Source organism: Bubalus kerabau, chromosome 8 (assembly GCF_029407905.1).
Source record: "Bubalus kerabau isolate K-KA32 ecotype Philippines breed swamp buffalo chromosome 8, PCC_UOA_SB_1v2, whole genome shotgun sequence".
NCBI classification, from domain to species: domain Eukaryota; kingdom Metazoa; phylum Chordata; class Mammalia; order Artiodactyla; family Bovidae; genus Bubalus; species Bubalus kerabau.
In genome coordinates this window covers 16680019-16707440 of record NC_073631.1, presented here as the reverse complement: position 1 = coordinate 16707440, position 27422 = coordinate 16680019, and the positions used below count along the sequence as shown (strand labels likewise).

Genomic DNA, 27422 nt, shown 5'->3' with positions numbered 1-27422 from the left:
CCAGACCATTGAATCAGAATCTGAATTTTAACAAGATCTCCAGCGCTGTTTTAGAGGAAGCCTTGTTTTGTGAAAGCAAGGATCAGTCTGTTCAGCATGTGATTCTCTTGTCAGTGGTCAGACTGTGAGACCCAGAAAAGAGGCAATCAAAGAGTAATGCTTCCATTTTACCCACTAACTCCCCAGGCCATGGTCCAGTTACAGCCCCTCTTCCAGCTTTGCTCCTTAATATAAAAAGCTGACTATGCCTTTGGCTATAATCAGTCGTTTTTTGACAAACCCTGTGTATTCCCCAAAAATCTTCAATTGGATATTCTACGCCCCCAACTTACTTTTCTAACTGTATTGCTTCTTCCAGATTTTAGTGTATACTTCAGCCCATGGGTATATTGCTTGGACAAGTTGGACAAACACCATGTCATCTTCCTTGTTGGATTTCCTGGGTTTAATCTTCTCACTGTCTCTCCTAATTGCAATTGCCCTTTCCTTGAAGCCCCTTCATAATTTTCCAATCAAACATGATATCTCTCTGAACTCTTATAAAAAGTGACACCTCTCTTAAACTGCTTATATTGACTTTATTAGAGCCATTGCCTCCCCACTAGGCTGCACCAGCACAGTGTCCAGGTGATTAATAATAATCGAATGAGTGACTGACTGAGTGAATCTGTGAAGTCAGGGCCTCAGCAAATTATTCCTTGAGACCAGTTAAGAACTATGAGTCTTACTTGTTTACTAATTCCTGAGGTGTTGATATTCAGTTCCTTCTCACATAAAACTCTCAACAGCAATGAGACTCTCCTGAGGACACTTGCTTGAATGAAAAACACAAGATAATGTCAATTTTCCTCAGACTGATGGTGGCTCCAAGGGCTCAGGCAAACGCAACCTTTGCATGATTTGTGTACTGAGAGCCCTTTTAGCTCATCCAGTTACTGTGGGCCAATCAGCTTTTAGAACATAAATTCATCCAAACAATAGTCTTCTTAATTCAGAAAAGATCTCAAAGGAGCACTGAGGGAAAGAGGATTGCATGTTGCTAGGCAGAGAAGGCAATGGCACCCCACTCCATTACTCTTGCCTGGAAAATCCCATGGGCGGAGGAGCCTGGTAGGCTGCAGTCCATGGGGTCGCGAAGAGTGGGATATGACTAAGTGGCTTCACTTTCACTTTTCACTTTCATGCATTGGAGAAGGAAATGGCAACCCACTCCAGTGTTCTTGCCCGGAGAATCCCAGGGACAGGGGAGCCTGGTGGGCTGCCATCTATGGGGTCACACAGAGTCGGACACGACTGAAGCGACTTAGCAGCAGCAGCAGCAGCAGGCAGAGAGGAGAAGGCGATGGCACCCCTCTCCAGTACTCTTGCCTGGAAAATCCCACGGATGGAGGAGCCTGGTGGGCTGCAGTCCATGGGGTCGCGAAGAGTGGGATATGACTAAGTGGCTTCACTTTCACTTTTCACTTTCATGCATTGGAGAAGGAAATGGCAACCCACTCCAGTGTTCTTGCCTGGAGAATCCCAGGGACGGGGGAGGCTGGTGGGCTGCTGTCTATGGGGTCTCACAGAGTCGGACACGACTGAAGCGACTTAGCAGAAGCAGGCAGAGAGAGAAGATGAAATACCCTAACTGTGTGCAATGACCACTTCCAAAATTTCTCATATGAACTTTAAAAATGCCATTTCCAGGCAAGAATCTCAGAAACAGAACTTATGTTGTAAAAGTACATCATAGTGATTTCACCTTCCCTGATATTGGCATGCTATGTGGTGGCCCAGATTATGTCATTTGAATTCTGACCCAATTCCCAGCTTCTCTTTTGAGATTTATTAAGTATTGGTTTCCTTTGCATAAATAAACAAACAAAAAACATCTCAAAGGCTATGTGGCCATTGAGAAACTATTTGTAACATGAATACCAATACAATAAACTGCTAAGTCAAATTTCCTGTGGCCAACTGAAGAGCTTATATATTTAAATTAAAAATGATTGATAAAATGTACTTTAAGGTTTTTTTTTTAATTGCAGTAACCTATGCATACCACAAAATTTACCATTTTAAATAATTTTAAGTGTACAGTTTAGTGACATTAAGTATATTCATGTTGTTCTGCAACCATTAGCATCATCCATCTATTTTTTCATCTTTCCCAACTGAAACTCTGTACCCATTAAACACTAACTCCCCAGTCTTCTCTTCCCAGTCCCCTGGTAAGCATCATTCTAATTTCTGTCTCTATGAATCTGATTACACCTGGTACCTCACATGTGTGGAATCATATTATCTTTATCCTTTGCTGACTGACTTATTTCACTTGATGGAACATATATCAGAATTTCCATTTCATTGTCTATATATGCTACGTGTTATTTACACATTCATCACACATGGACACTGGGTTGTTATTGTAAATAATACTGCTATAACATGGGTAATACAGTTTTTAATTTAGGTTTTTAAGACAATCTAGAATTTTGACCATGGAGTTTCAATGTGTTTGGAGGGGAAGTACAAGCCATAGAGTTTATTATTTCGTGTCAAAACTTGCATTGATGCTGATCACTCATCATGCATCAAATAGCTAATTCTGATCATCAGTTCTCTAGTGTGTGTGGCTTGCAGTGCCCATTAGTGTGAAAAGGAACTGTAAGCAGTATCCATGGGAATCATGTGGACTTCACTTGTGTATATTGAAGATAGTAAAGGTTATCTCTTATAGTAAAGATTGTCATTTAATTAAAAGAATAGATTTGTAAAGGGAGGACATATATGTATACCTATGGCTGATTTGTGTTGAGATTTGACAGAAAACAAGAAAATTCTGTAAAGCAATTATCCTGCAATTAAAAAATAAATTAATTTAAAAAAGAATAGATTTCTAATCAAATCATTACACTTAAAAAATCCCACCTGATTTAGAGTTACCAAAGCTGAACAAAACTTTAATTTTCCCCATTTTCCCTTTGACTTCCTGAAGATTCTCCACAGTAGCACTACCTAAGAGCCTCCTTTCGTGTCTTGTGGTATTTGGAATGAGAATGATTTCCTTTAACCACATTCTATATTGTATTTATGCACCTTATGCCACGAGATTTGTTGCCAAAAAATGAACTGGTATTAATGGGATGCAGCCCTTTAGACAATAATAGCAGCATGGATTGCTAACCACATGATAAGATCAAGATGCATATTTGAATTGGCTGTATTTATGTTCCAGATGCAAGATGATTATCTGACAACAGAGGCAACATGATTTAATACAAAAGGCCCTGGGCCAGGAATCAGGAGATCTGGCCTTCATTCCTGGCTTCATCACTTAGGCCATGTATGCACGAGTGGAGGATGTTGTAATTGCGCTGTTCCTCTTGACCCCAAACTGGTTCCCACCCTGCCCCACCACCAAACGTGTTTTCCAATGTTCAGTTGTACTACAACTACTGCCCCTCATCCTTTTCTTTCTGCTTCTTTTCTCTTTCCTCACCTTCCCTATTTCTTGCTAAAGTGTATTAATTTTCTTTTATATAAATAATACATAACACATTTTATAATTTTTTTAAGTTACTGTTGATTCTACCTTAATGTTCATTTTTCCACTCCCAAGCTCCTTTCCTCCTCCCTCTCTCTCTATTTTAGTTGGAGTACAATTGCTTTACAGTGTCGTGTTTGTTTCTGCTGTACAACAGTGTGAATCAGCTGTCTAAATATCCATATATGCCCTCCTCCTTGAGTCTCTCTCCCACCCTGCCCCCACCCCACCCCTCTAGGTCACCGCAGAGCACTGAGCTGAGCTCCTTGTGCTCTGCAGCAGCTTCCCACTAGCTAGCTCTTTTACTCATGGCAGTGACATATATCAATGCTACTCTCTCAGTTCGTCCCACCCTCTCCTTTTACCTTTGTGTGCACAAGTCTGTTTACTACACCTGCATCTCTGTTCCTGCTCTGCAAATAGGTTCACCAGTACCATTTTTCTAGATTCCATGTATATGCATTAATATACAATATTTGTTTTTCTCTTTCTGACTTACTTCACTCTGTATGACAGACTCTAGGTTCATCCACATCACTACAAATGACTCCGTTTTGTTCCTTTATATGATTGAGTAATATTCCATTGTGTATATATATATATACACACACACAAATGTGTATATATATATATATATATGTATCTATATACATTTTCTTTATCCATTCATCTGTCGATGGACATTCAGGTTGCTTCCATGCTTTGGCTATTGTAAATAGTGCTGCAATGAATACTGGAGTACATATGTTTCTTTGAATTATGGTTTTCTCAGAGTATATGCCCAGGAGTGAGATTTCTGGGTTATATGGTAGTTTTATTTCTAGTTTTTTAAGGAACTTCAATAGTGTTCTCCCTTGTGGTTGTATCAATTTACATTGCCACAAACAATGCCAGAGGGTTCCCTTTTCTCCACACCCTCTCCATCATTTATTGTTTGTAGATTTTTAATGATGGCCATTCTGACTAGTATGAGGTGGTACTTCATTGTGGTTTTGATTTGCATTTCTGATTGGATGGTTTAGTGAGGCCCTCCGATCATCCCGCCGGGGTCGGCCCACGGCCCTGGCTGAGCGCTGAGAAGACGGTCGAACTTGACTATCTAGAGGAAGTAAAAGTCGTAACAAGGTTTCCGTAGGTGAACCAGCAGAAGGATCATTAACGCGGTCCGTTGGGAGAGCTGCGCTGGGGCCTTGCCCCGCCCTGCTCGCGAGCCTCTCAGTGAACTCCGGGAGTTGGTGATGGACAGGGAGGCCTGGCGTGCTGCGATTCATGGGGTCGCAAAGAGTCGGACACGACTGAGCGACTGATCTGATCTGATCTGAATGAGCATCTTTCCATGTACCTATTAGCCATCTGCATGTCTTCTTTGGAGAAATGTCTATTTAGGTCTTCTGCCATTTTTCTATGGGTCTTTTTCTTATGTTGTTAAATTATATGAGCTGTTTGTATATTTTGGAAATTAAGCCCTTGTTGATCGCATCATTTGCAAATATTTTCTCCCAGTCTGTAAGTTGTCTTTTCATTTTGTTTATTATTTTCTTTGCTGTGTAAAGGAAGCAAACGGCTTCTCCTGTGGCTCAGCTGGTAAAGAATCTGCCTGCCATGTGGGAGACCTGGGTTCGATCCCTGGGTTGGGAAGATTCCCTGGAGAAGGGAAAGGCTACCCACTCCAGTATTCTGGCCTGGAGAATTTCATTGGCTATATAGTCCATGGGGTCACAAAGAGTCAGACACAACTGAGCAACTTTCACTTTCAAATAATAGTAGCTTGTGTTTCTTTTTTGAATATTTGACTATTTCTTTCCACATAGAGATGTGGCCATATGTCAACTCTGATGATATCGTAGCTCTCAGGTATGTGGTACTTCTATGGCAAGGCAGGATATCAAAAGGTTTAAGTCAGGGCTACACGCTAAGTTGCTTCAGTTGTGTCTGACTCACTGTGACGCTATGGACTATAGCCCTCCAGGCTCCTCTGACCATGGGATTCTCCAGGTAAGAATACTGGAGTGGGTTCCCATGCCCTCCTCCAAGGGATTATTTAGACCCAGGGACCAAATCCATGTCTCTTATGTCTCCTGCATGGGTAGGTGACTTCTTTACCATTAGTGCCATCCGGGAAGCCCGTATATACCAAGTACCTGACAGTCTTGGCCAGTTCTTAAACTTAGAACATGCTCAGGAGTAATGGTGACCTCAGGTATAATTCCAGCTTGCAGTGATATGCAAGAAATCTGATCTCAGAGTAGGAGCACCATGGCAATAGTCTTGGACAGCAGTAATGTGTAAAGCTCGGTTGATAGTATCTTGGCCTTTTGAGTTTCATAGTAAGAAGCAGACTGTTCTTTCACACCATCCTGTTGCAGTTGGCTATAAACCATGGTTAGGGGAACAGGAGCAAGATGCAGAAATTGAGGAAAAGATAATAGGAGCTAGACAGGTTGTCAGGGCCCCAGCCAAACACCATCCAGGCCTGGGCAGGGAACTGGAAGGCATGCAAACTGGGAACCAAGATAAAAATCAAATCTCCAGTCCAGGAACATGTCTGGGGAGATATGAGGGGAGACTGCAGCAAGAAACCATTTACAACCACTTCTGTGAGTAAAGTCCATATGGATATTCTAATTTGGTAGTTGCAGTAACAAGGTGGAAAATTACCCATATTTACCTCTTTTTAACCTCACAAATAAAAATAACACAGGTAGTGACTAATGACAGAGGTTCATGACATTGTATAGGAGGCAGTGATCAAGACCATCCCCAAGAAAAAGAAATGCAAAAAGGCAAAATGGTTGTCTGAGGAGGCCTTACAAATAGCTGAGAAAAGAAGAGAAGCTAAAGGCAAGGGAGAAAAGGAAAGATACACCCATTTGAATGCAGAGTTCCAAAGAATATCAAGGAGAGATAAGAAAGCCTTCCTCAGTGATCAATGCAAAGAAATAGAGAAAAACAACAGAATGGGAAAGACTAGATATCTCGTAAAGAAAATTAGAGATACCAAGGGAACATTTCATGCAGAGATGGGCTCAATAATACACAGAAATGGTATGGACCTAACAGAAGCAGAAGATATTAAGAAGAGATGGCAAGAATATACAGAAGAACTATACGAAAAGGATCTTCATGACCCAGATAACCATGATGATGTGATCACTCACCTAGAGCCAGACATCCTGGAAGGTGAAGTCAAGTGGGCCTCAGGAGGCACCACTAAAAACAAAGCTAATGGAGGTGATGGAATTCCAGTTGAGCTATTTCAAATCCTAAAAGATGATGCAGTGAAAGTGCTACACTCAATATGCCAGCAAATTTGGAAAACTCAGTAGTGGCCACAGGGCTGGAAAAAGGTCAGTTTTCATTCCAACCCCAAAGAAAGGCAATGCCAAAGAATGCTCAAACTACCACACAATGGCACTCATCTCACGCGCTAGCAAAGTAATGCTTAAAATTCTCCAAGCTAGGCTTCAACAGTATGTGAACCATGAACTTCCAGATGTTCAAGCTGGATTTAGAAAAGGCAAAGGAACCACTGATCAAATTGCCTACATCTATTGGATCATCGAAAAAGCAAGAACATTCCAGAAAAGCATCTACTTCTGCTTTATTGACACACCAAAGCCTTTGACTGTGTGGATCACAACAAACTGGAAAATTCTTAAAGAGATGTAAATACCAGACTACCTTACCTGCCTGCTGAGAAATCTGTATGCAGGTCAAGAAGCAACAGTTAGAGCTAGACATGGAACAATAGACTGGTTCCACATCAGGAAAGGAGTACGTCAAGGCTGTATATTGTCACCCTGCTTATTTAACTTATATGCAGAGTACATCATGTGAAATGCCAGGTTGGATGAAGCACAGGCTAGAATCAAGATTACCAGGAGAAATATCAATAACCTCAGATATGCAGATGACACCACCCTTATGGCAGAAAGTGAAGAAATAAAGAGCCTCTTGATGAAAGTGAAAGAGGAGAGTGAAAAAGGTGGCTTAATGCTCAACATTCAGAAAACTAAGATCATGGCATCTGGTCCCATCACTTCATGGCAAATAGATGGGAAAACAGTATGTTTTTTGGGCTTCAAAATCACTGCAGATGGTGACTGCAGCCATGAAATTAAAAGACACTTGCTCCTTGGAAGAAAGGTTATGACCAACCTAGACAGCATATTAAAAAGCAGAGTCATTACTTTGCCAACAATGGCCCATCTAGTTAAAGCTATGGTTTTTCTAGTAGTCATGTATGGATGAGAGTTGGCCTATAAAAAAAAGCTGAGCACCAAAGAATTGACACTTTTGAACTGTGGTGTTAGACAAGACTCTTGAGAGTCCCTTGGACAGCAAGGAGATCAAACCAGTCAACCCTAAAGGAAATCAACTCTGAATATTCATCGGAAGGACTGATGCTGAAGCTGAAGCTCCAATACTTTGGTCACCTGATGCGAAGAGCTGGCTTATTTGAAAAGACTCTGATGCTGGGAAAGATTGAGGGCAGGAGGAGAAGGGAACGACTGAGGATGAGATGGCTGGATGGCATCACTGACTCGATGGACATGAGTTTGAACAAGCTCTGGGAGTTGGTGATGGACAGGGAAGCCTGGTATGCTGCAGTCCATGGCGTCGCAAAAAGTCGGACACGACTGAGCAACTGAACTGAACTGAATGGGTGCTTAATGAAGTCATAGCCCTTCTATATGCTGCTGATCTTCATTTCCAAAGAGGACCCATCTGGTAGTGAGAGCCACTGGTGAATTCAGTGATGCTGCAGGAGGAGCAATGCAATGTGTCCTTCAAAACTGCCCCCTGTTGTTGCTGAACCTCTTTTCTAATGAAATGTTGCTCATACCAGTGATACTGAAACACACCCACAGAAATGGTTCTTAAACTTATTTTCAAAGAGGTACCTACCAGTCTGACAAGGTTTTCACCGGCCCACCTTGGAATGAGAACAGGAAAAATGTAGTGAATTTTCTTTCACAGAGCTAAATTAATTCAATTCAAATGACCACCCTTTATTCTTATATGGACAAAAGTTATGTCCTTATTACTTATTTGATGCCAGATCCTATATATTGTGTGTTTTTGTTGATGGTGACTGTTGATGCTGGTTTGCTCCTTGATTTTTATTTTGCTTGATCTATGTTACAATCCTAACATTTTCTAGCCGGTGAAATCAAATTCCTGATCAACTCAACAGGAATGCATCTAGCCTCCGAGTCAATACTAGTCAGATCAGATGGTTGTTTTTTCTACTCCGTGTCTCATGACTACTCATTTGACTGGTTTTCCAGAGTGGAGTTACAACTCAAGTAGGCATTACAGCCTGGTTTGTTTATTTGTTGAGTAGGTATCTGGATTAGAAAACTAGAATAGCATCTGGAACTTTGTGTGTGCTCAGTGAATGATTGTGAAAATGGAATTAGATTGAACTGCGCAAGGTTTAGAAGTCCTCACTCAGCTCCTTCCTGAGCATGGTGAATCATGCCGAACCAGTAGAGGGCTACTCGCCTCCTGTGAGGAGAATGGAGCTTATATGAGGGGCTAAGGTGTTCGAGCGACTTCCCTTTCACTTTTCACTTTCATGCATTGGAGAAGGAAATGGCAACCCACTCCAGTGTTCTTGCCTGGAGAATCCCAGAGACGGGGAACCTTGGTGGACTGCCATCTCTGGGGTTGCACAGAGTCGGATACGACTGAAGCGACTTAGCAGCAGCAGCAGCAAGGTATTTGAGTGAGACCCATTTATGAGAATCTCGGTTCTGGTTTTATTACAGGCTTACTTACTCTGTGACCTGACACCCTGTGACATCCAAGTGGACTTTCTGTCCTACTTGCAAGGAGTGAAAAAGTGTCAGATTGTCTCTGTTGCCTAATAGTCTTGGTATGAGGGCATTAGAGTTAATTAAGTATGTGGGCATTATTCAGAAAAAAATAATTCCTTGACATAATTATGGACCCCAGGAATTGAGGAGCCCAACCATTTTTATCTAATGGCAGACTGACCCATGTATTTAAGTTAATGTACTTTTGAGAATAAATATGATTACTGAATTGATGGCATTCATATCAGCATATTAAGACATTTTTAAAAATCTACATGCTTTCATTCTTTATCAGTTGGATAGTGTATTGTCGACAGTCAGGGCTAGCTTATTAAATAGCTTTTATATAAAATCATATTATAAGGAAAAAATTAAAGTGAATATCATGCACAAAGTTGTACTGGAAGAGAAACCATTATTTAACTCCCTTACACTGATGATTCTATACAAGAAATACTTTGCATGACCTTTGTCCATATAACCTTAGGCAAGTCAGATAACCTCTCTCTGCTCCTCAACTCTATAAAAAAGAGTAGAATCTACCTTAAAGGGTTGCTGTAAGGATTAAATGTGTTAATACATGTACTTTAGCCTAGAGCATGACACATGATAGTCTTTCAATAAACTGCGTAATATGATTATATTCATTTCCTTATTATTGCCATACTTTAATTGAAATACCAATTGTAAAATGCTTTAGAGCTATGAACAATTTTAACATCATTTAACAATTTTAACACTCATTAACATAAGTTCTATTAAATTGCAAGTTCCATTCAACTCCTCTCTATCTTATCTTTTTGAGAAAATGGCAGGGTAGAAATACAGTCATTCTCCATCTCAAATCTTGTAGCACTTTCAGAAAAAATCTGTCTGATCTCCAACAAATCTACACCTAAATCATGCAGGCATATGTGTCCCTATGTGCACACACACACACAAAACAGAATGTCATGTTTAATGGGATCCTTTAATTTCACTAAACTTCCTCAGATAAGGTTCATTCTTTAAACCGAATTATATTTTACTGCAAATAATGCTATAAACAATATGGAATGCATGAACCTTGGAGTAGACTGCGTGGTTTCAAATTTCAGCTCTGTGATCATGTACAATTATTTACCTTTTCTAATCCTCAGTTTCCTCATCTTTAACACCTGCTCTGTAGAGGTGCTGCTGCTAAGTCACTTCAGTCATGTCCGACTCTGTGCGACCCCATAGACGGCAGCCCACCAGGCTCTGCCATCCCTGGGATTCTCCAGGCAAGAACACTGGAGTGGGTTGCCATTTCCTTCTCCAATGCATGAAAGTGAAAAGTGAAAGGGAAGTTGCTCAGTCGTGTCTGACTCTTCGCGACCCCATGGACTGCAGCCTACCAGGCTCCTCTGTCCATGGGATCTTCCAGGCAAGAGGACTGGAGTGGGGTGCCATTGCCTTCTCCATCTGTAGAGGTGATGCTGAAGTTAAATGAGTTAATGCATGTGAAGCTCTTAGCCAGTGTTTCGCACCTAGGCAATGCTCACTACGTTTAGCTATTGTTACTTTTCATTATAGACATTGTATTTTCATATCTACAAGTTCTATTTGGTCTTTTTCTATACCTCTATTTCTGTCCTCATCATGCTTATGTTTTCCTCCAAATTCTTCAGCATATAGAGAACATTGTAGTTGCTTAAAGCCCTTGTCTGCTAGTTCCATCCTCTTTATCATTTCCAAGTCTGTTTCTAGCCATTGATTTTTTTTCCCTAGTCATGGTTCATATTTTCCTGCTTTATTGCACACCTGGTAAGTTTTTATTACATGCTGGGCATAGTAAATTTTGCTTTTGATTGCTGGTTGTTGTATTTCTTAATTAGTGTTAGGTTTCAAGCTGGCATGCAGCTAGGTTACTTGGAACAGGTTGGGTCTTTTCAAAGCTAGCTTTTAAACTTTGTTAGGGTGGTTCATTGAGACTTTGGTCTACAGCTAATTTAGTCTCCTACTGAGTCAATACCTTTGTAAGGATTCTATCTCCTATGTTATGAGTTCCTTTTACTTGGCTGGCAGGAACACAGCTAATCCCATTCCTATTGAATTCCTGATTCCTTTTCAGTGGTTCTTTCCTTGGTGCCAGGCAGCTTACCCTTACACATGCACAACTCAATTCTCAACCAAACACTCAAGGGAAGCCCTCTGCAGATCTCCAGAGCACCCTCCCTTCCTCCCCTCTCCTCTCACTGTCCTGTCCTGTCCTGTCCCCTCACCTTCTCTCCTCTCTTCCTTTCTCCTTTTCTCCTGTGTAGCTCTCTTTCTCCAATACCCTGTCCCACAGACTCTTATATGTTTTGGCCTCTCTGAACATCCATTGCGTCTCTTTCAACGCAGCCCTATCCCCAGATGCTGGGTTTCCGTGCTGCAGCTGACTTTAGCCATTAAGTTGCAGCCATCATAGGACTCACCTTATTTGTTTCTCTTCTCTCAGGAATAACTGTCCTGTGCTGCCTGTCGTCCAATATCTGAACATTGTTTCACATATTTTGTCCAGTTTTCAACTTGCTTGAGGTGTGAGGTAAGTCCAGTCTAACTTACTCCGTCTTGGCCAGACGTCCTTGACTACTGTTATCTCTGCCAATGCCAGTTTTAGGAATAAAAAAGTCCTCAGGTACAAGTCAGATTACAACGAGTAGCACATGTAGAACTTTATGTATGTGGTTACAGGATGTTATTAAACACCCAGCACAAATATAGGTCTGCAACATCTTGTTTCTCTTTTTCACTCCTTATTAACATTTTGCTTTTGGATGATGGGCGAAGGCCCCGTCTTTATGTAAAAGCCACAAAATAGGAAGCTTTTGTGTAAGTGAAAATCCAGTTAAGGCATCATTAAGCCTTTGTAGTTTTTGTTTGTTTGTTTGCACCGGGTCTTCGTTGCTGTGCGAGGACCTCCTCTAGTTCTGGCGAGCAGGGTCTGCTCTTGGTGGCGATGCACAGGCTTCTCACTGCGGTGGCCTCTCTAGTTGCCAGCACCAGCTCCAGGTGCCCAGGCTTCGGCCGTGGCAGCACCTGGGCTCAGTAGTTGGTTGCGGTGGCTTTAGTTGCTCCAAAGCATGTGGAATCTTCCCAGACCAGGGACTGAACCTGTGTCCCCTGCATTGACAGGCAGATTCTTATCCACTCTACCATCAGGGAAGTCCTGATTAAGGCTTCTGTGAGTGACTCGATAAATTAAATTTTTCCCTAAAAGAAGAAATTTGGTGTTTTAAAAATTTTGATTTTACTCTGAATATTGATACCACACAATGATTAGAGTGCTCTTACATAAATAGATTACAATGATAATTAAACACACATAGAAAACTAAAGTATAGGAATCCTCCCCATACAAGATTTAATTTTTATTACACAACCACATGCTAATGTCAAGTAGTATCATGTTGTCTAACGTTAGATGAATGAATTTGTGGTGTGTGTGTGAACACATGCACTGGAGACAGAGAAAAACCATTCATACATGATGGGGAGTGAATTAAACTAAATTTATTGTTTAAATAAATATTTTATACTTGTTGTATGTATTTAATCTGCAGACTGAGGATTATAAATCCATAATGGAAAATGAGGAATTTAGACTTAACAAAACTTACCCTAGGAATTTAACCACTGCATTTTGAGGCTTATAACACATGCTACAATGAGTGAGATGGCTCTACAAAATGTTCATTATATAGAAGTTGTTCAAATGAGAAACACCTCCCAGATCCACAAACTGCAGTATATGTGTCTTATAAAAATTACCCTTAAATCTTAAATTTCCCCTTTGAGACATTTATTGTTCCTGGGGAAAGCAGTATTTTTTTTTTTTTCCTTATTCCTAAATCTGTCTTCGATTAAACTAGAGAACTCTATAAATCAATAATAACCTTTTAGATATCAACCCCTTCATAATTATGCCCTCCAAATCCAGGTAATTGTTTACATACTTTATACAGAAAAAAATGGGGAAAAACATATGTTCCTTTTGATTTGGGGGGGTATGAAGCTTTAGATGTTTTTCAGCATTTATGAAGTTTGACTTTATCCTCTTTTGTATTACATTTGAAAAATTAATTTATTTCACACAGAGAAACAAATAGATCAGGTGATGTTATACAGCTCTGGAGGAAAAAAAAATTGTTAGAAACTGATGCATATTTTATCATAATATGGCTTTCATTAAATATAATACTATACAACCAGTGAGTTTAAAGGAATGTTTTGTTTTAGTCAAATCAATCTCTGGGTATCTTTCTGATACTTCTAGTACATTTCCCAAAAGGAAGTGGGTAAACACGCAAACGGGAGTGATCTCAGATTAAGAAACAACACAGGCGTCTTGAAGGCTCTCTGTTTGTAGAATGAACTGACAGCAAGCAGAGAGACCTGAGGCTGTTTTTCTAGATGCTTACTCTGGGTGCCAGCCATCTGTGTTCATTTAGGGCTGTGTGTGTGTGTGTGTGTGTGTGTGTGTGTAGGTAGAAAGGGGGTGAGGGACAGATCTCAAGTTGCAAGTCTGAGTGTGGGCTCTGATACAGAACGCAACCTTCTGCCTGGTGCTTCTCAAACAAGACCCCTCATCTGCTGGTCCCTCCAGAGAAGTAATTTCACCAATACCAGCTGCAAAGGGGAATGTTTTGTGTTTTCTTTATTCAAAGTGAAAGATGTTAAACAGAAATTTTCAGAAGCACTTTTGTTTGGAAAAGGGGAAAGGAAGATCGCGGAAACTGGAAAACATCCATGAAATTAGCCCCAAATCATTGCCAATACTGATCATTTCCTGACAAGCTGTCTATCAGCAAACCCACAACAGCAGCTTATTCCAGGCTTTCTGGTGCCAATAGTGATGTGGCATTGCTAATTACATGTTGGTGCAGTTGTGAATATTTTTAAGTTTAACTTTCGTTACTACAACAGCAAGTACAATAGCACATTACTATCAGGATTCCTGTAAATACTTTAATGCAACTCTCTTCCAAATTGCTTTAGCAGGAATTAGAGGAATATCATTTTAAAGTAAAAGTCCTGCATGTCTATTTAACCACCTAAAGTTGGTGAAAATGAAAAGAATAGAAAGTAGGGATGCACTTGGCCATGTTAACTCCAAATTCAGTATTTATTTGTGAGAAAATACTATTTATTTATAGATAAATAAATAAATTTATTTATTTTTAGAATTTATTTAAAATTAAAAAAAATTTAATTTATTCTATAAATTATTTATTTATAGATAGGTGAGGGAAATAAGAGAGGGAAATGAGCTAATTTGACTGTATGATTTTGTTTATTCATTATTCATAATGAAAAAATCCTGGCTGCCTTTAATTTATGTACTATCTATAAAATGTCTCAGCATTCCTGTGGCCTGAGATATTACAGCAATTTTCTTCCAATGTTGTAGTCTCTCTCTCGCCATCTCTCTACCTCTGTCTGTCTCTCTCTCTCTCATTTTCTCTGGTTTATCTGCCCTTGACATACTCTGTTCTGAAACCTTCGTCGGTTACTGTTAGCAGTGGTTCTAACACTCATGTCCTAATGCAGTAGGAGGGCATACTCAATGCTGGGTCAACCTTCTGGATGTCATATCTGCTTACAGAAGTATGATTTGCATCCCCAACATAGTGTCAAATTATCCATTTTTGGAACTGTTATAAGGTGAAAAGTGTCCCTCTTAAGCCCTCCTAAACGGAAAGTTTTCTGTTTATTAACTGAACTTAAAAGCCCACTTTGAAAATAACTCCTAAACTTAGGAATAGTAAGAACATTTCACATGTCCCAGACCAGTGTGTATCTAGGGTTTGGACATCATCTGGACCCTTAGGAGAAGAGGGAACACTGAGTGAGTATCTCACATATTTTGAGAATTATTTAAAATGAGAAACAGATTCACCTGGATAGCATTTGCCCTGAAATTCACTGGCCTGAGTTTGCATACCACAGTGTAAAAAATACATAAGGAACTATTTAAACACCTCCGTTCTTGCTATTCTGATATTTAACAACTTCTATAAGAGATTTCTTCCTAGGTGCAAAGCATTTTCTTCCTAAAGGCTCTGATAAAAGTCTATCTCCACATTTTGAAATTTGTGTGTTCCTGTTACTTTCTCTTATTTCATAAACCAGCAAGTATTTATCAGCCCTAAATCATGGGATTGTCACAAAATTATAGGACAAAGATCCTGTATTGACAAAGATCCTGTATTCAAGAATGTTAGCATGTGGTTGGGGGAAGCAAAAACTAATAAACACTGGAAATAAATGGAGACCATATATGCTTTGAAGTGCAGTAGGAAATGGCTTTGTAAGGGATTAAATGAACGAAAAGCAATGGCATAGATTGGAGAAAGAGTGTGCTTTGTAAGGCTAACATGGTTTTTAATCATTGACAAATTAATTTATTCATAATTTTTCTTGCCCTTGTAAAAGCTGAATCGTAAATGAACAAATGAATTGTAAACAAATAGGTGCATGGGTAATTACACAGATGAAGTTCCAGATTCTAGTAGAGCCATGAAAACATATTTACAAGTGTTCACAGGGTCCTGGGTAGACACTTTCCTATTTCCTGTGAGGTAGCGCCACCTTTTCTTAACTGACTCCAACCAACATTAAAATAGAAGCTCTACTTCCTGACAACACTAAAAAAAATCTTACCTGAAAAGTGACTCAAATGGCATATTGGCCCCTTTAAATGGGCATATTGGCCCATTCACATAACATAGAAAGCCAATGTATGATCATTGATCATGTATAATTATTACCAGCTGAGATAAAATATCGGAGAAGGCAATGGCACCCCACTCCAGTACTTTTGCCTAGAAAATCCCATGGATGGAGGAGCCTGGTAGGCTACAGTCCATGGGGTTACATTTATTCCAATGACTATATTCTGCATTTTGAGAATTTCTAATTGTTTTTTTTGGCTCGTATCAATTTATTTTACTGCCATAATCTTCTCCCTGGGTAAAATTGTCTATAACTATTTGAGAATCTTAAACATATTTAAAGTCAAATTGAGTATTCTATTGTTTATATTTTGTCATGTATTTAACTCTTCTGTATTTTGTTTTGACTTCAAACTTGATGTTCAATTTTCTAACTCTGAAAATTTAATTTGCATGTTCACTTTGAATGGAAAATGTTTTCATTGTTTTACGTTCCTGGTCTGTGGTCTGACGGAGAAGGCAATGGCACCCCACTCCAGTACAATGGTAACCCACTCCAGTACTCTTGCCTGGAAAATCCCATGGATGGAGGAGCCTGGTGGGCTACAGTCCATGGGGTCGCTAGGAGTCGGACACGACTGAGCGACTTCACTTTCACTTTTCACTTTCATGCATTAGAGAAGGAAATGGCAACCCACTCCAGTGTTCTTGCCTGGAGAATCCCAGGGATGGGAAGCCTGGTGGGCTGCCATCTCTGGGGTCACACAGAGTCGGACAAGACTGAAGTGACTTAGCAGCAGTAGCAGCAGCAGAGATAAAATATAAAACAAAAAGAAGATTTGATTTTCAAAAAGTAGTCCTTGGTGGCTCAGTGGTAAAGAATTCATCTACCAATGCAGGGGACTCAGGTTCTATCCTTGGATCAGGAAAATCCCCTGGAGGAGGAAATGGCAACTCACTCCAGTATTCTTGCCTGGAGAATCCCATGGACAGAGGAGCCTGGCAGGCTACAGTCCATGGGGTCACAAAGAGTTGGACACAACTGAGCGATTATACAATAAAAAGAGGACTTACTGTGAGCACTGATGAGAGCCCTTGGAGCAGGGAAGAAGCACAAAATAATGTTACATAGATAAGTCAGGTAATTTACTGCCTTTAAACTGACCAAGCAGCCTGAATTTAAGGCCTCTGTATGATCTTCAGTAGGGACATGATGGAATTGTTTCTTTTAGGAACATCACTCTAATAGTGATGATATTGGAGGGTTGGTGGGGGGCATGACAGCACAAAGCTCTGTCGGGCAGCTGTTGAGGCAATCCACAGTGATCAGACCCTAATGACAGTCATGGCAGAGTTAATGAGAGGAACCCAATCTGTGGACACTTTGAAGAAATGAACAATGCTAACAACAGGCTAAATATATGAGGACATCAATGGCAAAGAGACCAAATGACATGTATACAATGGAATATTATTCAGTCTGAAAAAAGGAAGGGCATTCTGATACACGGTACAACATGAATGACGCTTGAAGACCTTATGCTACATGAAATGACCGATACAAAAGGACAAATATTGCATGATTTCACTTAGATTAGGTACCTAGAATAGTTAAACTCATAGATTAATAAGGTAAAATAGTGATAATCGAGGGCTGGGTGAAGAGAGGAATGGAGAGTTTTTATTTAATGGGTACAGAGTTTCAGTTTGGGAGGATGAAGATGTCGGTGATGGAGAGTCCGATGGCTGCACAATGATTTGAATGCACGTAATGCCAGTGAGAAGGAAATGGCAGCCCACGCCAGTGTTCTTGCCTGGAGAATCCCAGGGACAGGGTAGCCTGGTGGGCTGCCGTCTATGGGGTCGCACAGAGTCAGACACGACTGACTCAACTTAGCAGCAATGCCAGTGAACTGTACATTGAAAATTGTTAAAAGGTCAAATTTGTGTTATGTATGCATGCATGCTCAGTCGCTTCAGTCATGTCCAACTCTTTGCGATGCTATGAACTGTAGCCCACCAAGCTCCTCAGTCCATGGGATTCTCCAAGCAAGAATACTGGAGTGGGTTGGCATGCCTCCTCCCGGGAATCTTCCCGACTCAGGGATCCAACCCGCATCTCTTATGTCTCCTAAATTTGCAGATGGGTTCTTTACCACTAGCGCACCCTAGGAAGCCCATGTTATGCATAGGTTACCAGAATTTTTTTTTTTTTTTGGAGTGTTGTATACACATTTGTTTAATTACATAAATAAGTATTGGGTATCCTTAGAATGACTAGCAAAGAACAGAATGATTTCAATAAGAGATTTCCCCATATAATTCTCACTGGGGTTTCTCCAACATTATCCATCAAGACCAAAAGAGATTTTATCCATTTTCTGGAGTCACTGAATAAATCCCTTTGTGATTTTGAAAAAAATGGCCCTGAACTCAGTTCTAGTATGAGTATGAGAAAGAATTCTCTGCCCTTAGAATAAGTACATTCAGTTCAGTTCAATTGTTCAGTCATGTCTGACTCTTTTCAACCCCATGGACTGCAGCATGCCAGGCTTCCCTGTCCATCCCCAACTCCCAGAGCTTGCTCAGACTCATGTCCATCGAGTCAGTGATACCATCCAACCATCTCATTCTCTGTCGTCCCCTTTTCCTCCTGCCTTCAATCTTTCCCAACATCAGTATCTTTTCCAATGAGTCAGTTGTTTGAATCAGGTGGCTGATGTGTTGGAGTTTCAGCCTCAGCATCAGTCCTTCGATGAATATTGAGGACTGATTTCCTTTAGGATGAACTGGCTTGATCTCCTTGTGGTCCAAGGCACTCTCAAGAGTCTTCTCCAACACCACAGTTCAAAAGCATCAATTCTTCAGGTTTCAGCTTTCTTTTTTTTTTTTTAATTTTATTTTATTTTTAAACTTTATGTAACTGTATTAGTTTTGCCAAATATCAAAATGAATCCGCCACAGGTATACATGTGTTCCCCATCCTGAACCCTCCTCCCTCCTCCCTCCCCATTCCATCCCTCTGGGTCGTCCCAGTGCACCAGCCCCAAGCATCCAGTATCGTGCATGGAACCTGGACTGGCAACTCGTTTCATACATGATATTTTACATGTTTCAATGCCATTCTCCCAAATCTTCCCACCCTCTCCCTCTCTCACAGAGTCCATAAGACTGTTCTATACATCAGTGTCTCTTTTGCTGTCTCGTACACAGGGAGCAGGGAAAGAATATATAAACGCTGAGAAGTCTGTATGGAAGAAGTGTTATGTTAATGAAAGAAGTGTTCAAAGATTTAAGTAGACTATATGCCTGGGTTCAAATTTAGACTCTGCCACTGAACTAGCTGTAAAATGGGAACATTAATGAAGATTAAAAGAAATAATGTCTAGAAAGCTCTTCAGCACTTAGTAGGTGTTCCATAAGTATTATTTTCCTTTTCAGTTAAAAAGCCACTGTACAATTTGAAATTTTTTCTCCTCAGCAGAATTAGACTTTGGGTGTATTACTATACATCTTTCTTATCAAACAAAGAATAACTTCAAAGATGACATAGGGTGGCTGCCAGCAAGCAAAGAAGGGCTGCTGCTGCTGCTGCCGCTAAGTCGCTTCAGTCGTGTCCAGCTCTGTGTGACCCCAGAGACGGCAGCCCATTAAGGCTCCACTGTCCTTGGGATTCTCCAGGCAAGAACACTGGAGTGGGTTGCCATTTCCTTCTCCAGTGCATGAAAGTGAAAAGTGAAAGTGAAGTCGCTCAGTCGTGTCCAACTCTTTGCAACCCCATGGACTGCAGCCCACCAGGCTCCTCCGTCCATGGGATTTTCTAGGCAAAAGTACTGGAGTGGGGTGCCATTGCCTTCTCCGAATGAAGGGCTAGGCTTATGCAAAGACTAAAAATACACAAAATGCACCAGTTAACACGAGGCCAGCTCTGACCGACCACTATCCCTGCAGTATAAGTCTCCTGCCCAAATCCCAGGAACATCTGTCACGTAACCTTGATGGTGTTTGATTTTTATCTTGAAAAATCTTTATAACTAATCCAAGTATTAAGATGTGAGAACTAAGGTAGAACTCTCAAGTTCTCAGAAAACTGAGAGTCTGCTCAGGAATGGGCAAATGATTCAATCCCTCTCGGTGGAGTTCAAGAACAGAGAAAACGGTTCAAGGGAGATGTAAGATAGGGTGTTATTGGAGAGCTGTTACTACCACTGGTTGAAAAAAGAAAGTGAAAAATTATTATGACTATTGAGTGTGTGATTAAGTATTTTTTAAAACACCATAAATGTTACAAAAACACTTGGATATCCTCAAAATTTCTGAACCACATCACGTTCCTACTTTATGGAGGAAGTAATTTTCTATCATAAAGAGCCCACCAGGCTCCTCTGTCCATGGGATTTCCCAGGCAAGAATATTGGAGTGGGTTGCCGTTTCCTCCTCCAGAGAATCTTCCTGACCCAGGGATCGAACCTGTGTCTCTTTCATCTCCTGCATTGGAAGGCAGGTTCTTTACCACTCACGCCAACTGGGAAGCCCCAAAGGGTGTTAAAACCAGTTACACACGAATGAAAAAATAGTTCCAAAAATAAGTGAATGACTTCCTCATTCTCTTTTTTTAATTTGATTTTTTTTAAGTGGAGGATAATTGTTTTACAATATTGTGTTGGTTTCTGCCATATATTGACATGAATCAGTCACAGGTCCATACGTCTCCTTCCTCCTGAAACACTCCCCTCATCTCCCTCCTCATTCTGCCCCTCTCCTCCTGCAGTGCAGGAGACCCCAGTTTGACTCCTGGGTCGGGAAGATCCCCTGGAGAAGAGCATGGCAACGCACTCCAGTATTCTTGCCAGGAGAATCCCCATGGACAGAGGAGCCTGGCGGGCTACCATGTGGGGTTGTAAAGAGTCGGACATGACTGAGTGACTAAGCACAGCACAGCACAACCGTCCATACCCGATGTCAGCATAACACAGCCAGTGTAAATCCATAGGACAACTCTGTGATCCTTGGATGCCATTTCATCCAATGCAAACCTTACCCACTCCCTGAGTTCCAGTTACTCTTAGAATACACTCCTCTTTTCCCAACATGTGACCACATTTTGCTTGGCCTTATGGCCTGGTTGTTCATCAGTCCCCACGCCAACCCAGTGAATACAGCCCCCAATGCTGAATTCAGGCAACAACTAACTTGTCTCCTGCTTTGCATCACAGGCATTCTGAGGAGACACCCCTGTGGTCTTAATTCGTGACAAACAATAATTTCCACTGTACAAAATTCAAAACCTGAGGGATGCAGTTTGATAATTTAGCATTTTTGCTTCATGTGAGAATATTATTTCTAGTTCATAATGGGAAGTTCAAAAACATTGTTTCTTACAATTAAAAGCTTTCAGAAGTGTGTAATCTGGGCTCTTTATAGGTATGTTCCCTATAAAATGTAGGGAGGGATAGCATGCGTTTTTCTACAAAGGAATACCTTCAATATCTTCCATTGCTTAAGGAAAAAGGTCTTTAATTTAGAGCTGAATTAGTCATACAGATAAACACTTTAAAGTCCTTGGAATCTGCAGTTCGTTTTAACAAGCTTTTAAGATAAATTAAGAGTGTGTTGTATCTGTTGTGTTGTGATGAGTGTGAATTAGAAGAAGAGAACACACAGACTCATCCATTGAGGAATTTTTCTTTTCTGGCATCATATTCTATGCTAGAATCTTTATGGGAGTTCCATAATATATGGATCTTGGCTTCAGGGATATTCTAATTAGGTGAGGGGCCAGTATTGTGTTGAAATGTCCCCCAGCCCAAAATTCATGTCCACTTGGAACTTCAGAAAGTGCCCTTACTTGAAACAAACTCTTTGCAGATACAATTAAGATGCAATTTAAGATGAGGTCACATTGGATTAGGGTGGGCCTTAAAGGCAATTGCTGGTTTCTGTATAGGAAGAGGAGAGGACGCAGAGACACGTGTACACACAGACACAGGACAGAAGGCCATGTGAGAGTGAAAGCAGAGACTGGAGTGCTGTATCCACAAGTTGAGGAGTGTCTAGGACTGCTGGCCAGGGTCAGAAGCTAGGAGAAGCTCCGTCCCTAGATCCTTTGAGGGATCATGGCCCTACCAATCCCTCACTTGGGATGTCTGGCCTCCAGAACTGTGAAAGATGTAATTTCTGTTATTTTAAACCATGCTGTTTGTGATCATTTGTTACAGTAGCCCTCGGAATCTAATACAAGCCCTCATCTTCAAAGAGTCTGGCTTAATCGGTCTGGGCTGAACTTAGGCACCAGTACTTTTATAAAAGTTGCTCAAGTGATTCCATGTTTGAAAGCCATCATTCTAGTTTGTTGACTTTCAAAGTCTCCAGAGAAGCAGCAGCATCCGCAACTGGGAACTTAACAGAAATGCACATTCTATGGCTGCACACAGCCCTACCAACTGTATGGGGGTGAGGTCCAGCAATGTGTAGATTATCAAGCTTTCTAGGTGATTGTGTTGCCACTACTGTTTGAGAACTGCTGCTCTCATTGGTAAGGGAAGATACATGGCAATGGAAGATGCTCCAAATGGGAATGGAGAAATCATTAGAAAAGTATAGGAAGCATAGGAGGAATAGGAAAGTACAGGAAGTACTTAGAAAGTATAGGAAGAATGTTTGTATGTTGTCATGGGCAATACCAGGCATTGCTTCAGATAAAAATGTGTCCAAACAATCATCTTCCAATTGAACTTTTCAAGACAAATTATTTTCAAGTTTGGGATGCTGTCCTTACAGTGTTGTTGATATTAGGGAATATAGCCACCCAAAGTCTACATTAAGATTACATGTGGAATTGGTTGTACCCCAATACAAAATGTTTTGGGTGTTAAAAAATTAAATTAAATTAAAACAAGGTAAAACAAAAAATAAGACAAGCAAACAAATAAAAAAGACTGCATGTGGACCAAAAATGGCAGAGTAGGGGACCCTACCTTCCGTCACTAACAACGTTCAACAATTAGACGGCTATCCACAAATAAAGGGCTTCCCAGGTAGCGCTAGCGGTAAAGAACCCACCTACCGATGCAGGAGACATAAGAGACATGGGTTCAATCCCTGGATCAGAAAGATTATCTGGAGGAGGGCATGGCAAGCCACTCTAGTATTCTCGCCTGGAGAATCACATGGAAATTGGAGCCTGGTGGGCTGCAGTCCATAGGGTCGCAAAGAGTCAGATATGACTGAAGTGAATTAGCACACTGGCATGCCACAAACAAAACAACTCTGCGAGAGTTCAGGAGACCACTTAAGAAGCTTCAGCAAAACAGTGAAATAAAGAAAACCTGAGAAATAGCCTCACAAAAAGGAAGAAAGCTCAATTTTCCTTTCATTATCCCATTCCCCAAGCCATCACGTGTCATCACAGAAATACAAATGAAAACAACAATGAGACACCACTACATACAAATTAGAATGACTAAAATCCAGAACACTGGCAATACCAAAAGCTGGTAAGGATGTCAAGAAACAGGAAATTTCATTCATTGCTGGTGAGAATACAAAATGATATGTATAGTCATTTTGGAATATAAATTGACAGTTTCTTATAAAACTGAACACTCATATCATACAATCCATCAGTTGTCTTCTTGGTATTTACCCAAAGGAGTTGAAAATTTATGTCCACAAAAAAAAAATGCAGAAGAATGTTTACAGCAGCTTTATTCATAATTGCCAAAACTTATTTTGCAAGGAGATCAAACTAGTCAATCCTAAAGGAAATCAATCCTGAATATTCATTGGAAGGACTAATACTGAAGCTGAAGCTCCAATACTTTGACCACTTGATGTGAAGAGCTGACTCATTGGAAAAGACCCTGATGCTGGGAAAGATTGAGGGCAGGAGGAGAAGGGGCAGCAGAGGATGAGATGGTGGGATGGCATCACTGACTCAAAGTTCATGAATCTGAGCAAACTCTGGGAGACGGTGAAGGACAAGGGAGCCTGGCCTGCTGCAGTCCATAGCTTCACAAAGAGTCGGACAAGACTAAGCGACTGACCAACAAGAATCAACCAAGATGTCTTTCAGTTTATTTATCATTGGATAAATAAACTGTAGTACATTCAGATAATGGATTATTATTCAGTGCTAAAAAGAGATGAGCTATCAAGCCGCGAAAAGACATGGAGGAAAATTACATTTATATTACTAAATGAAAGAAGCCAATTAGAATAGGTTATATACTATATGATTCCAACTGTATGACATTCTAGAAAAGGCCCACACTATGGAGACAGTAAAAAGTTAAATGGTTGCCAGAGATTGTCCAGTAGGAAGGATAAATAGAACAGAGAATTTTTAGGGTAGTGAAATTACTCTGCATGATGCCATAATGATGGATATATGTCATTATATACTTATCTGAACCCATGGAATATATACCATCATGAGATAACCCTAAAGTAAACAATGGACCTTGGGTAATTATAAGGTGTCAATATAGGTTCATCAGTTGTAGCTCGCCAGGCTCCTCTGACCATGGTATTCTCCAGGCAAGAATACTGGAGTGGATTGCCATTTCCTCCTCCAGGAGATCTTTCCAACCCAGGGAGCAAACCAGGTCTCCTGAATCTCCTGCATTGGCCACTGGATTCTATACCACTGAGCCACCTGGGAAGTCCTCCGTGTAGGTTCACCAGTTGTAATGACTGTACCACTCTGTTGGGGGATGTTGATAATGAGGGATATTATTCATATCTGGGAGAAGAGGGTATATAGAATATCTCTATACCTTCTGCTCAGTTTTGCTATGAATCTGAAGTCTATCTAAAAATATAGTCTTTATTTTAAAAACTGGGGACAAAATAGTATAAGAGGTATTCAAATATCAATTCAAATGAAATTTCAAATTTATATTTCAAGGTTAAATTTTAAATGAAATAAGAAAGCATATGCTGCTGCTGCTGCTAAGTTGCTTCATTCGTGTCCAACTCTGTGCAACCCCATAGATGGCAGCCCACCAGGCTCCTCTGTCCATGGGATTCTCCAGGCAAGAACACTGGAGTGGGGTACCATTGCCTTCTCCAAATAAAGCATATAGTCTATGATATACCCAGTAAATAGTAACTCCTCATACTAGAACATGGGAAATTGACAGAGCCGTGACATCCTCCCAAGCAGTTTCTAGAACTATATTATCTCTAAATGGTCCAGCTTCCCATTGTAAATTTGTGCTAAAGACTAGCCGATCATTTAGCAGAAGAGGTTAGTCCATTCCATTGATCTGTTAATCCCTCCTGCTCAGTTTTAGTCTTCAGTCATCTTTTTGCTGAGAACAAAGCCAGGGAACTGACTTGTAAGTTACCCTGATGAAGATGGAGACTCTATCTTATGCTTCTTTGAATGCCTTCTGCCGCATCTAACACTGTGCTTTGGACATATTTCTGAATTTTTATTTATTTAATATATTCCAATGGGGTCTTATTTCTGCTGTACTCACCATAATGAGAACAAGATGATCCTTCCTCCTTCCATGACTGGGCAATATGTGCCCTTGTATTTAAAGAATGCAGAAGTTAGCCTGGTAACTTCTGTTTTAGCAACAAAATGAGATACAAGACTATCAGTTCAGTTTAGTTCAATTGTTCAGTCGTGTCCGACTCTTTGTGACCCCATGGACTGCAGTACGCCAGGCCTCCCTGTCCATCACCAACTCCCGGAGCTTACTCAAACTCATGTCCATTGAGTCGGTGATGCCATCCAACCATCTCATCCTCTGTTGTCCCCTTCTCCTCCCACCTTCAGTCATTCCCCTCATCAGGGTCTTTTTCTCTTATGTGGAAACAGGGTATAGAAAATAGCTTCAAGGAAATATTCCAAAATGTTAGCAGATGGTTCTCCTGGGAAGTCTGACTATGGCTGATACTTACAGAACCTCCTTTAGACCTAGGTAAGAGATATTTTATTAGAGTTGTCCACATACCACAATCACACACAGATAAATGTATTAAAACCACACAGGTGCCTCTATCAGAATCTGCCCTCAGAGCTGGCACAGCACAGCTCATAGCTCTTAACACCCACCTTCATGACCACACTATTCAGGCCCTTGGAAAATGCATTTCCACATCTCTTGCTCCATATCCACGAAAGAAAAGGTGACAGGGTTTGAAAGCTGTGAAAGACCATAGGTTAGGATGATGACATTGCTTTGGAATGCTTGGATGATGTGAGGGAAAAGAGTGTTGGGCTAGGAGAAAAGTCAAGCTTGTCAAATTCCTCCTCTGATAACATGAATGCAAGAGATTCCTTCATATCAAAGTATCATTTCTCAATAACATCAAGAACCCTTTTTCTTACTTCTTTTGTTGCTATTCCTGGTTCCCATGGTACTCAATTCAATTAGCACAATGTTTCACAAAATTTGCAAATGGTGGCTTACAAAAATTTTCTGATTTTGACACTTTAAATTACTTTTAAATTTGCATTCATGTATCATGATAGCAGTTCTTAGTATCGGCCACTTGATGGACATAGAATGTTTAAATTTTGAATGGTTTTTTCTCTATAAAAATAAATAAGATTTAATCAAAATATTAGTATACCCAATGAAATTTTGGCATTTATTAATTATAATTTGTACTTTACCTTTTAAAGTGAATAGGTAATTTTGCATATTTTAAAAGAAAACTTTTGGAAATGTAACTTTTATACTTAATTTATATGTTCTCTTGAATCTGTTTGATTTTTGTATGCTTTGAATAATTATAATTTTTGAAACCCTTCAGACCATTGCCCTGAGTTGAAAATAAATTTTGTAAACATCTTGCATGTAACAATAAAATCAGTGATTTTGTGGAAATAAGGTAAGAAAAATTAATTTTATGAAAAAATACATAATTCATAAGTTATATAAAATCTTTATCACCTACTCAACTATCACTAATCCTTTAACAGATATCAGATATCTGCTGCTGCTGCTAAGTCGCTTCAGTCGTGTCCAACTCTGTGCGACCCCACAGACGGCAGCCCACCAGGCTCCCCCGTCCCTGGGATTCTCCAGGCAAGAACACTGGAGTGGGTTGCCATTTCCTTCTCCAATGCATGAAAGTGAAAAGTGAAAGTGAAGTCGCTCAGTCGTGTGCGACTCTTAGCGACCCCATGGACTGTAGCCTACCAGGCTCCTCTGTCCATGGGATTTTCCATGCAAGAGTATCTACAGTAATAATTAAATTTAGTAGTCTGACATTTTGCCAGATCTCAGACACATTGAAATCACACTTTTACACATATCCTTTGGTTTTTGTCATTATGAGAATATATTTGTCAAGATATGAGTTTAGGATATATTTTATTTACCAATTTGTATAAAGAACTAAAATCCCATCAGAAAAGGCAACTTCAATAAT

At 40.3% G+C, this 27422-nt stretch overlaps 1 long non-coding RNA gene across 1 annotated transcript in view; it reads left to right on the top strand.

Moving 5' to 3' along the window:
• The window catches only part of LOC129658922 (uncharacterized), a 324572-nt gene that overhangs the window by 154995 nt on the left and 142155 nt on the right, over positions 1-27422 (top strand). The window contains exon 3 of the long non-coding RNA XR_008717586.1: positions 11813-11899. This is a non-coding gene — a long non-coding RNA (uncharacterized LOC129658922). The remainder of the gene's footprint in view (positions 1-11812; positions 11900-27422) is intronic.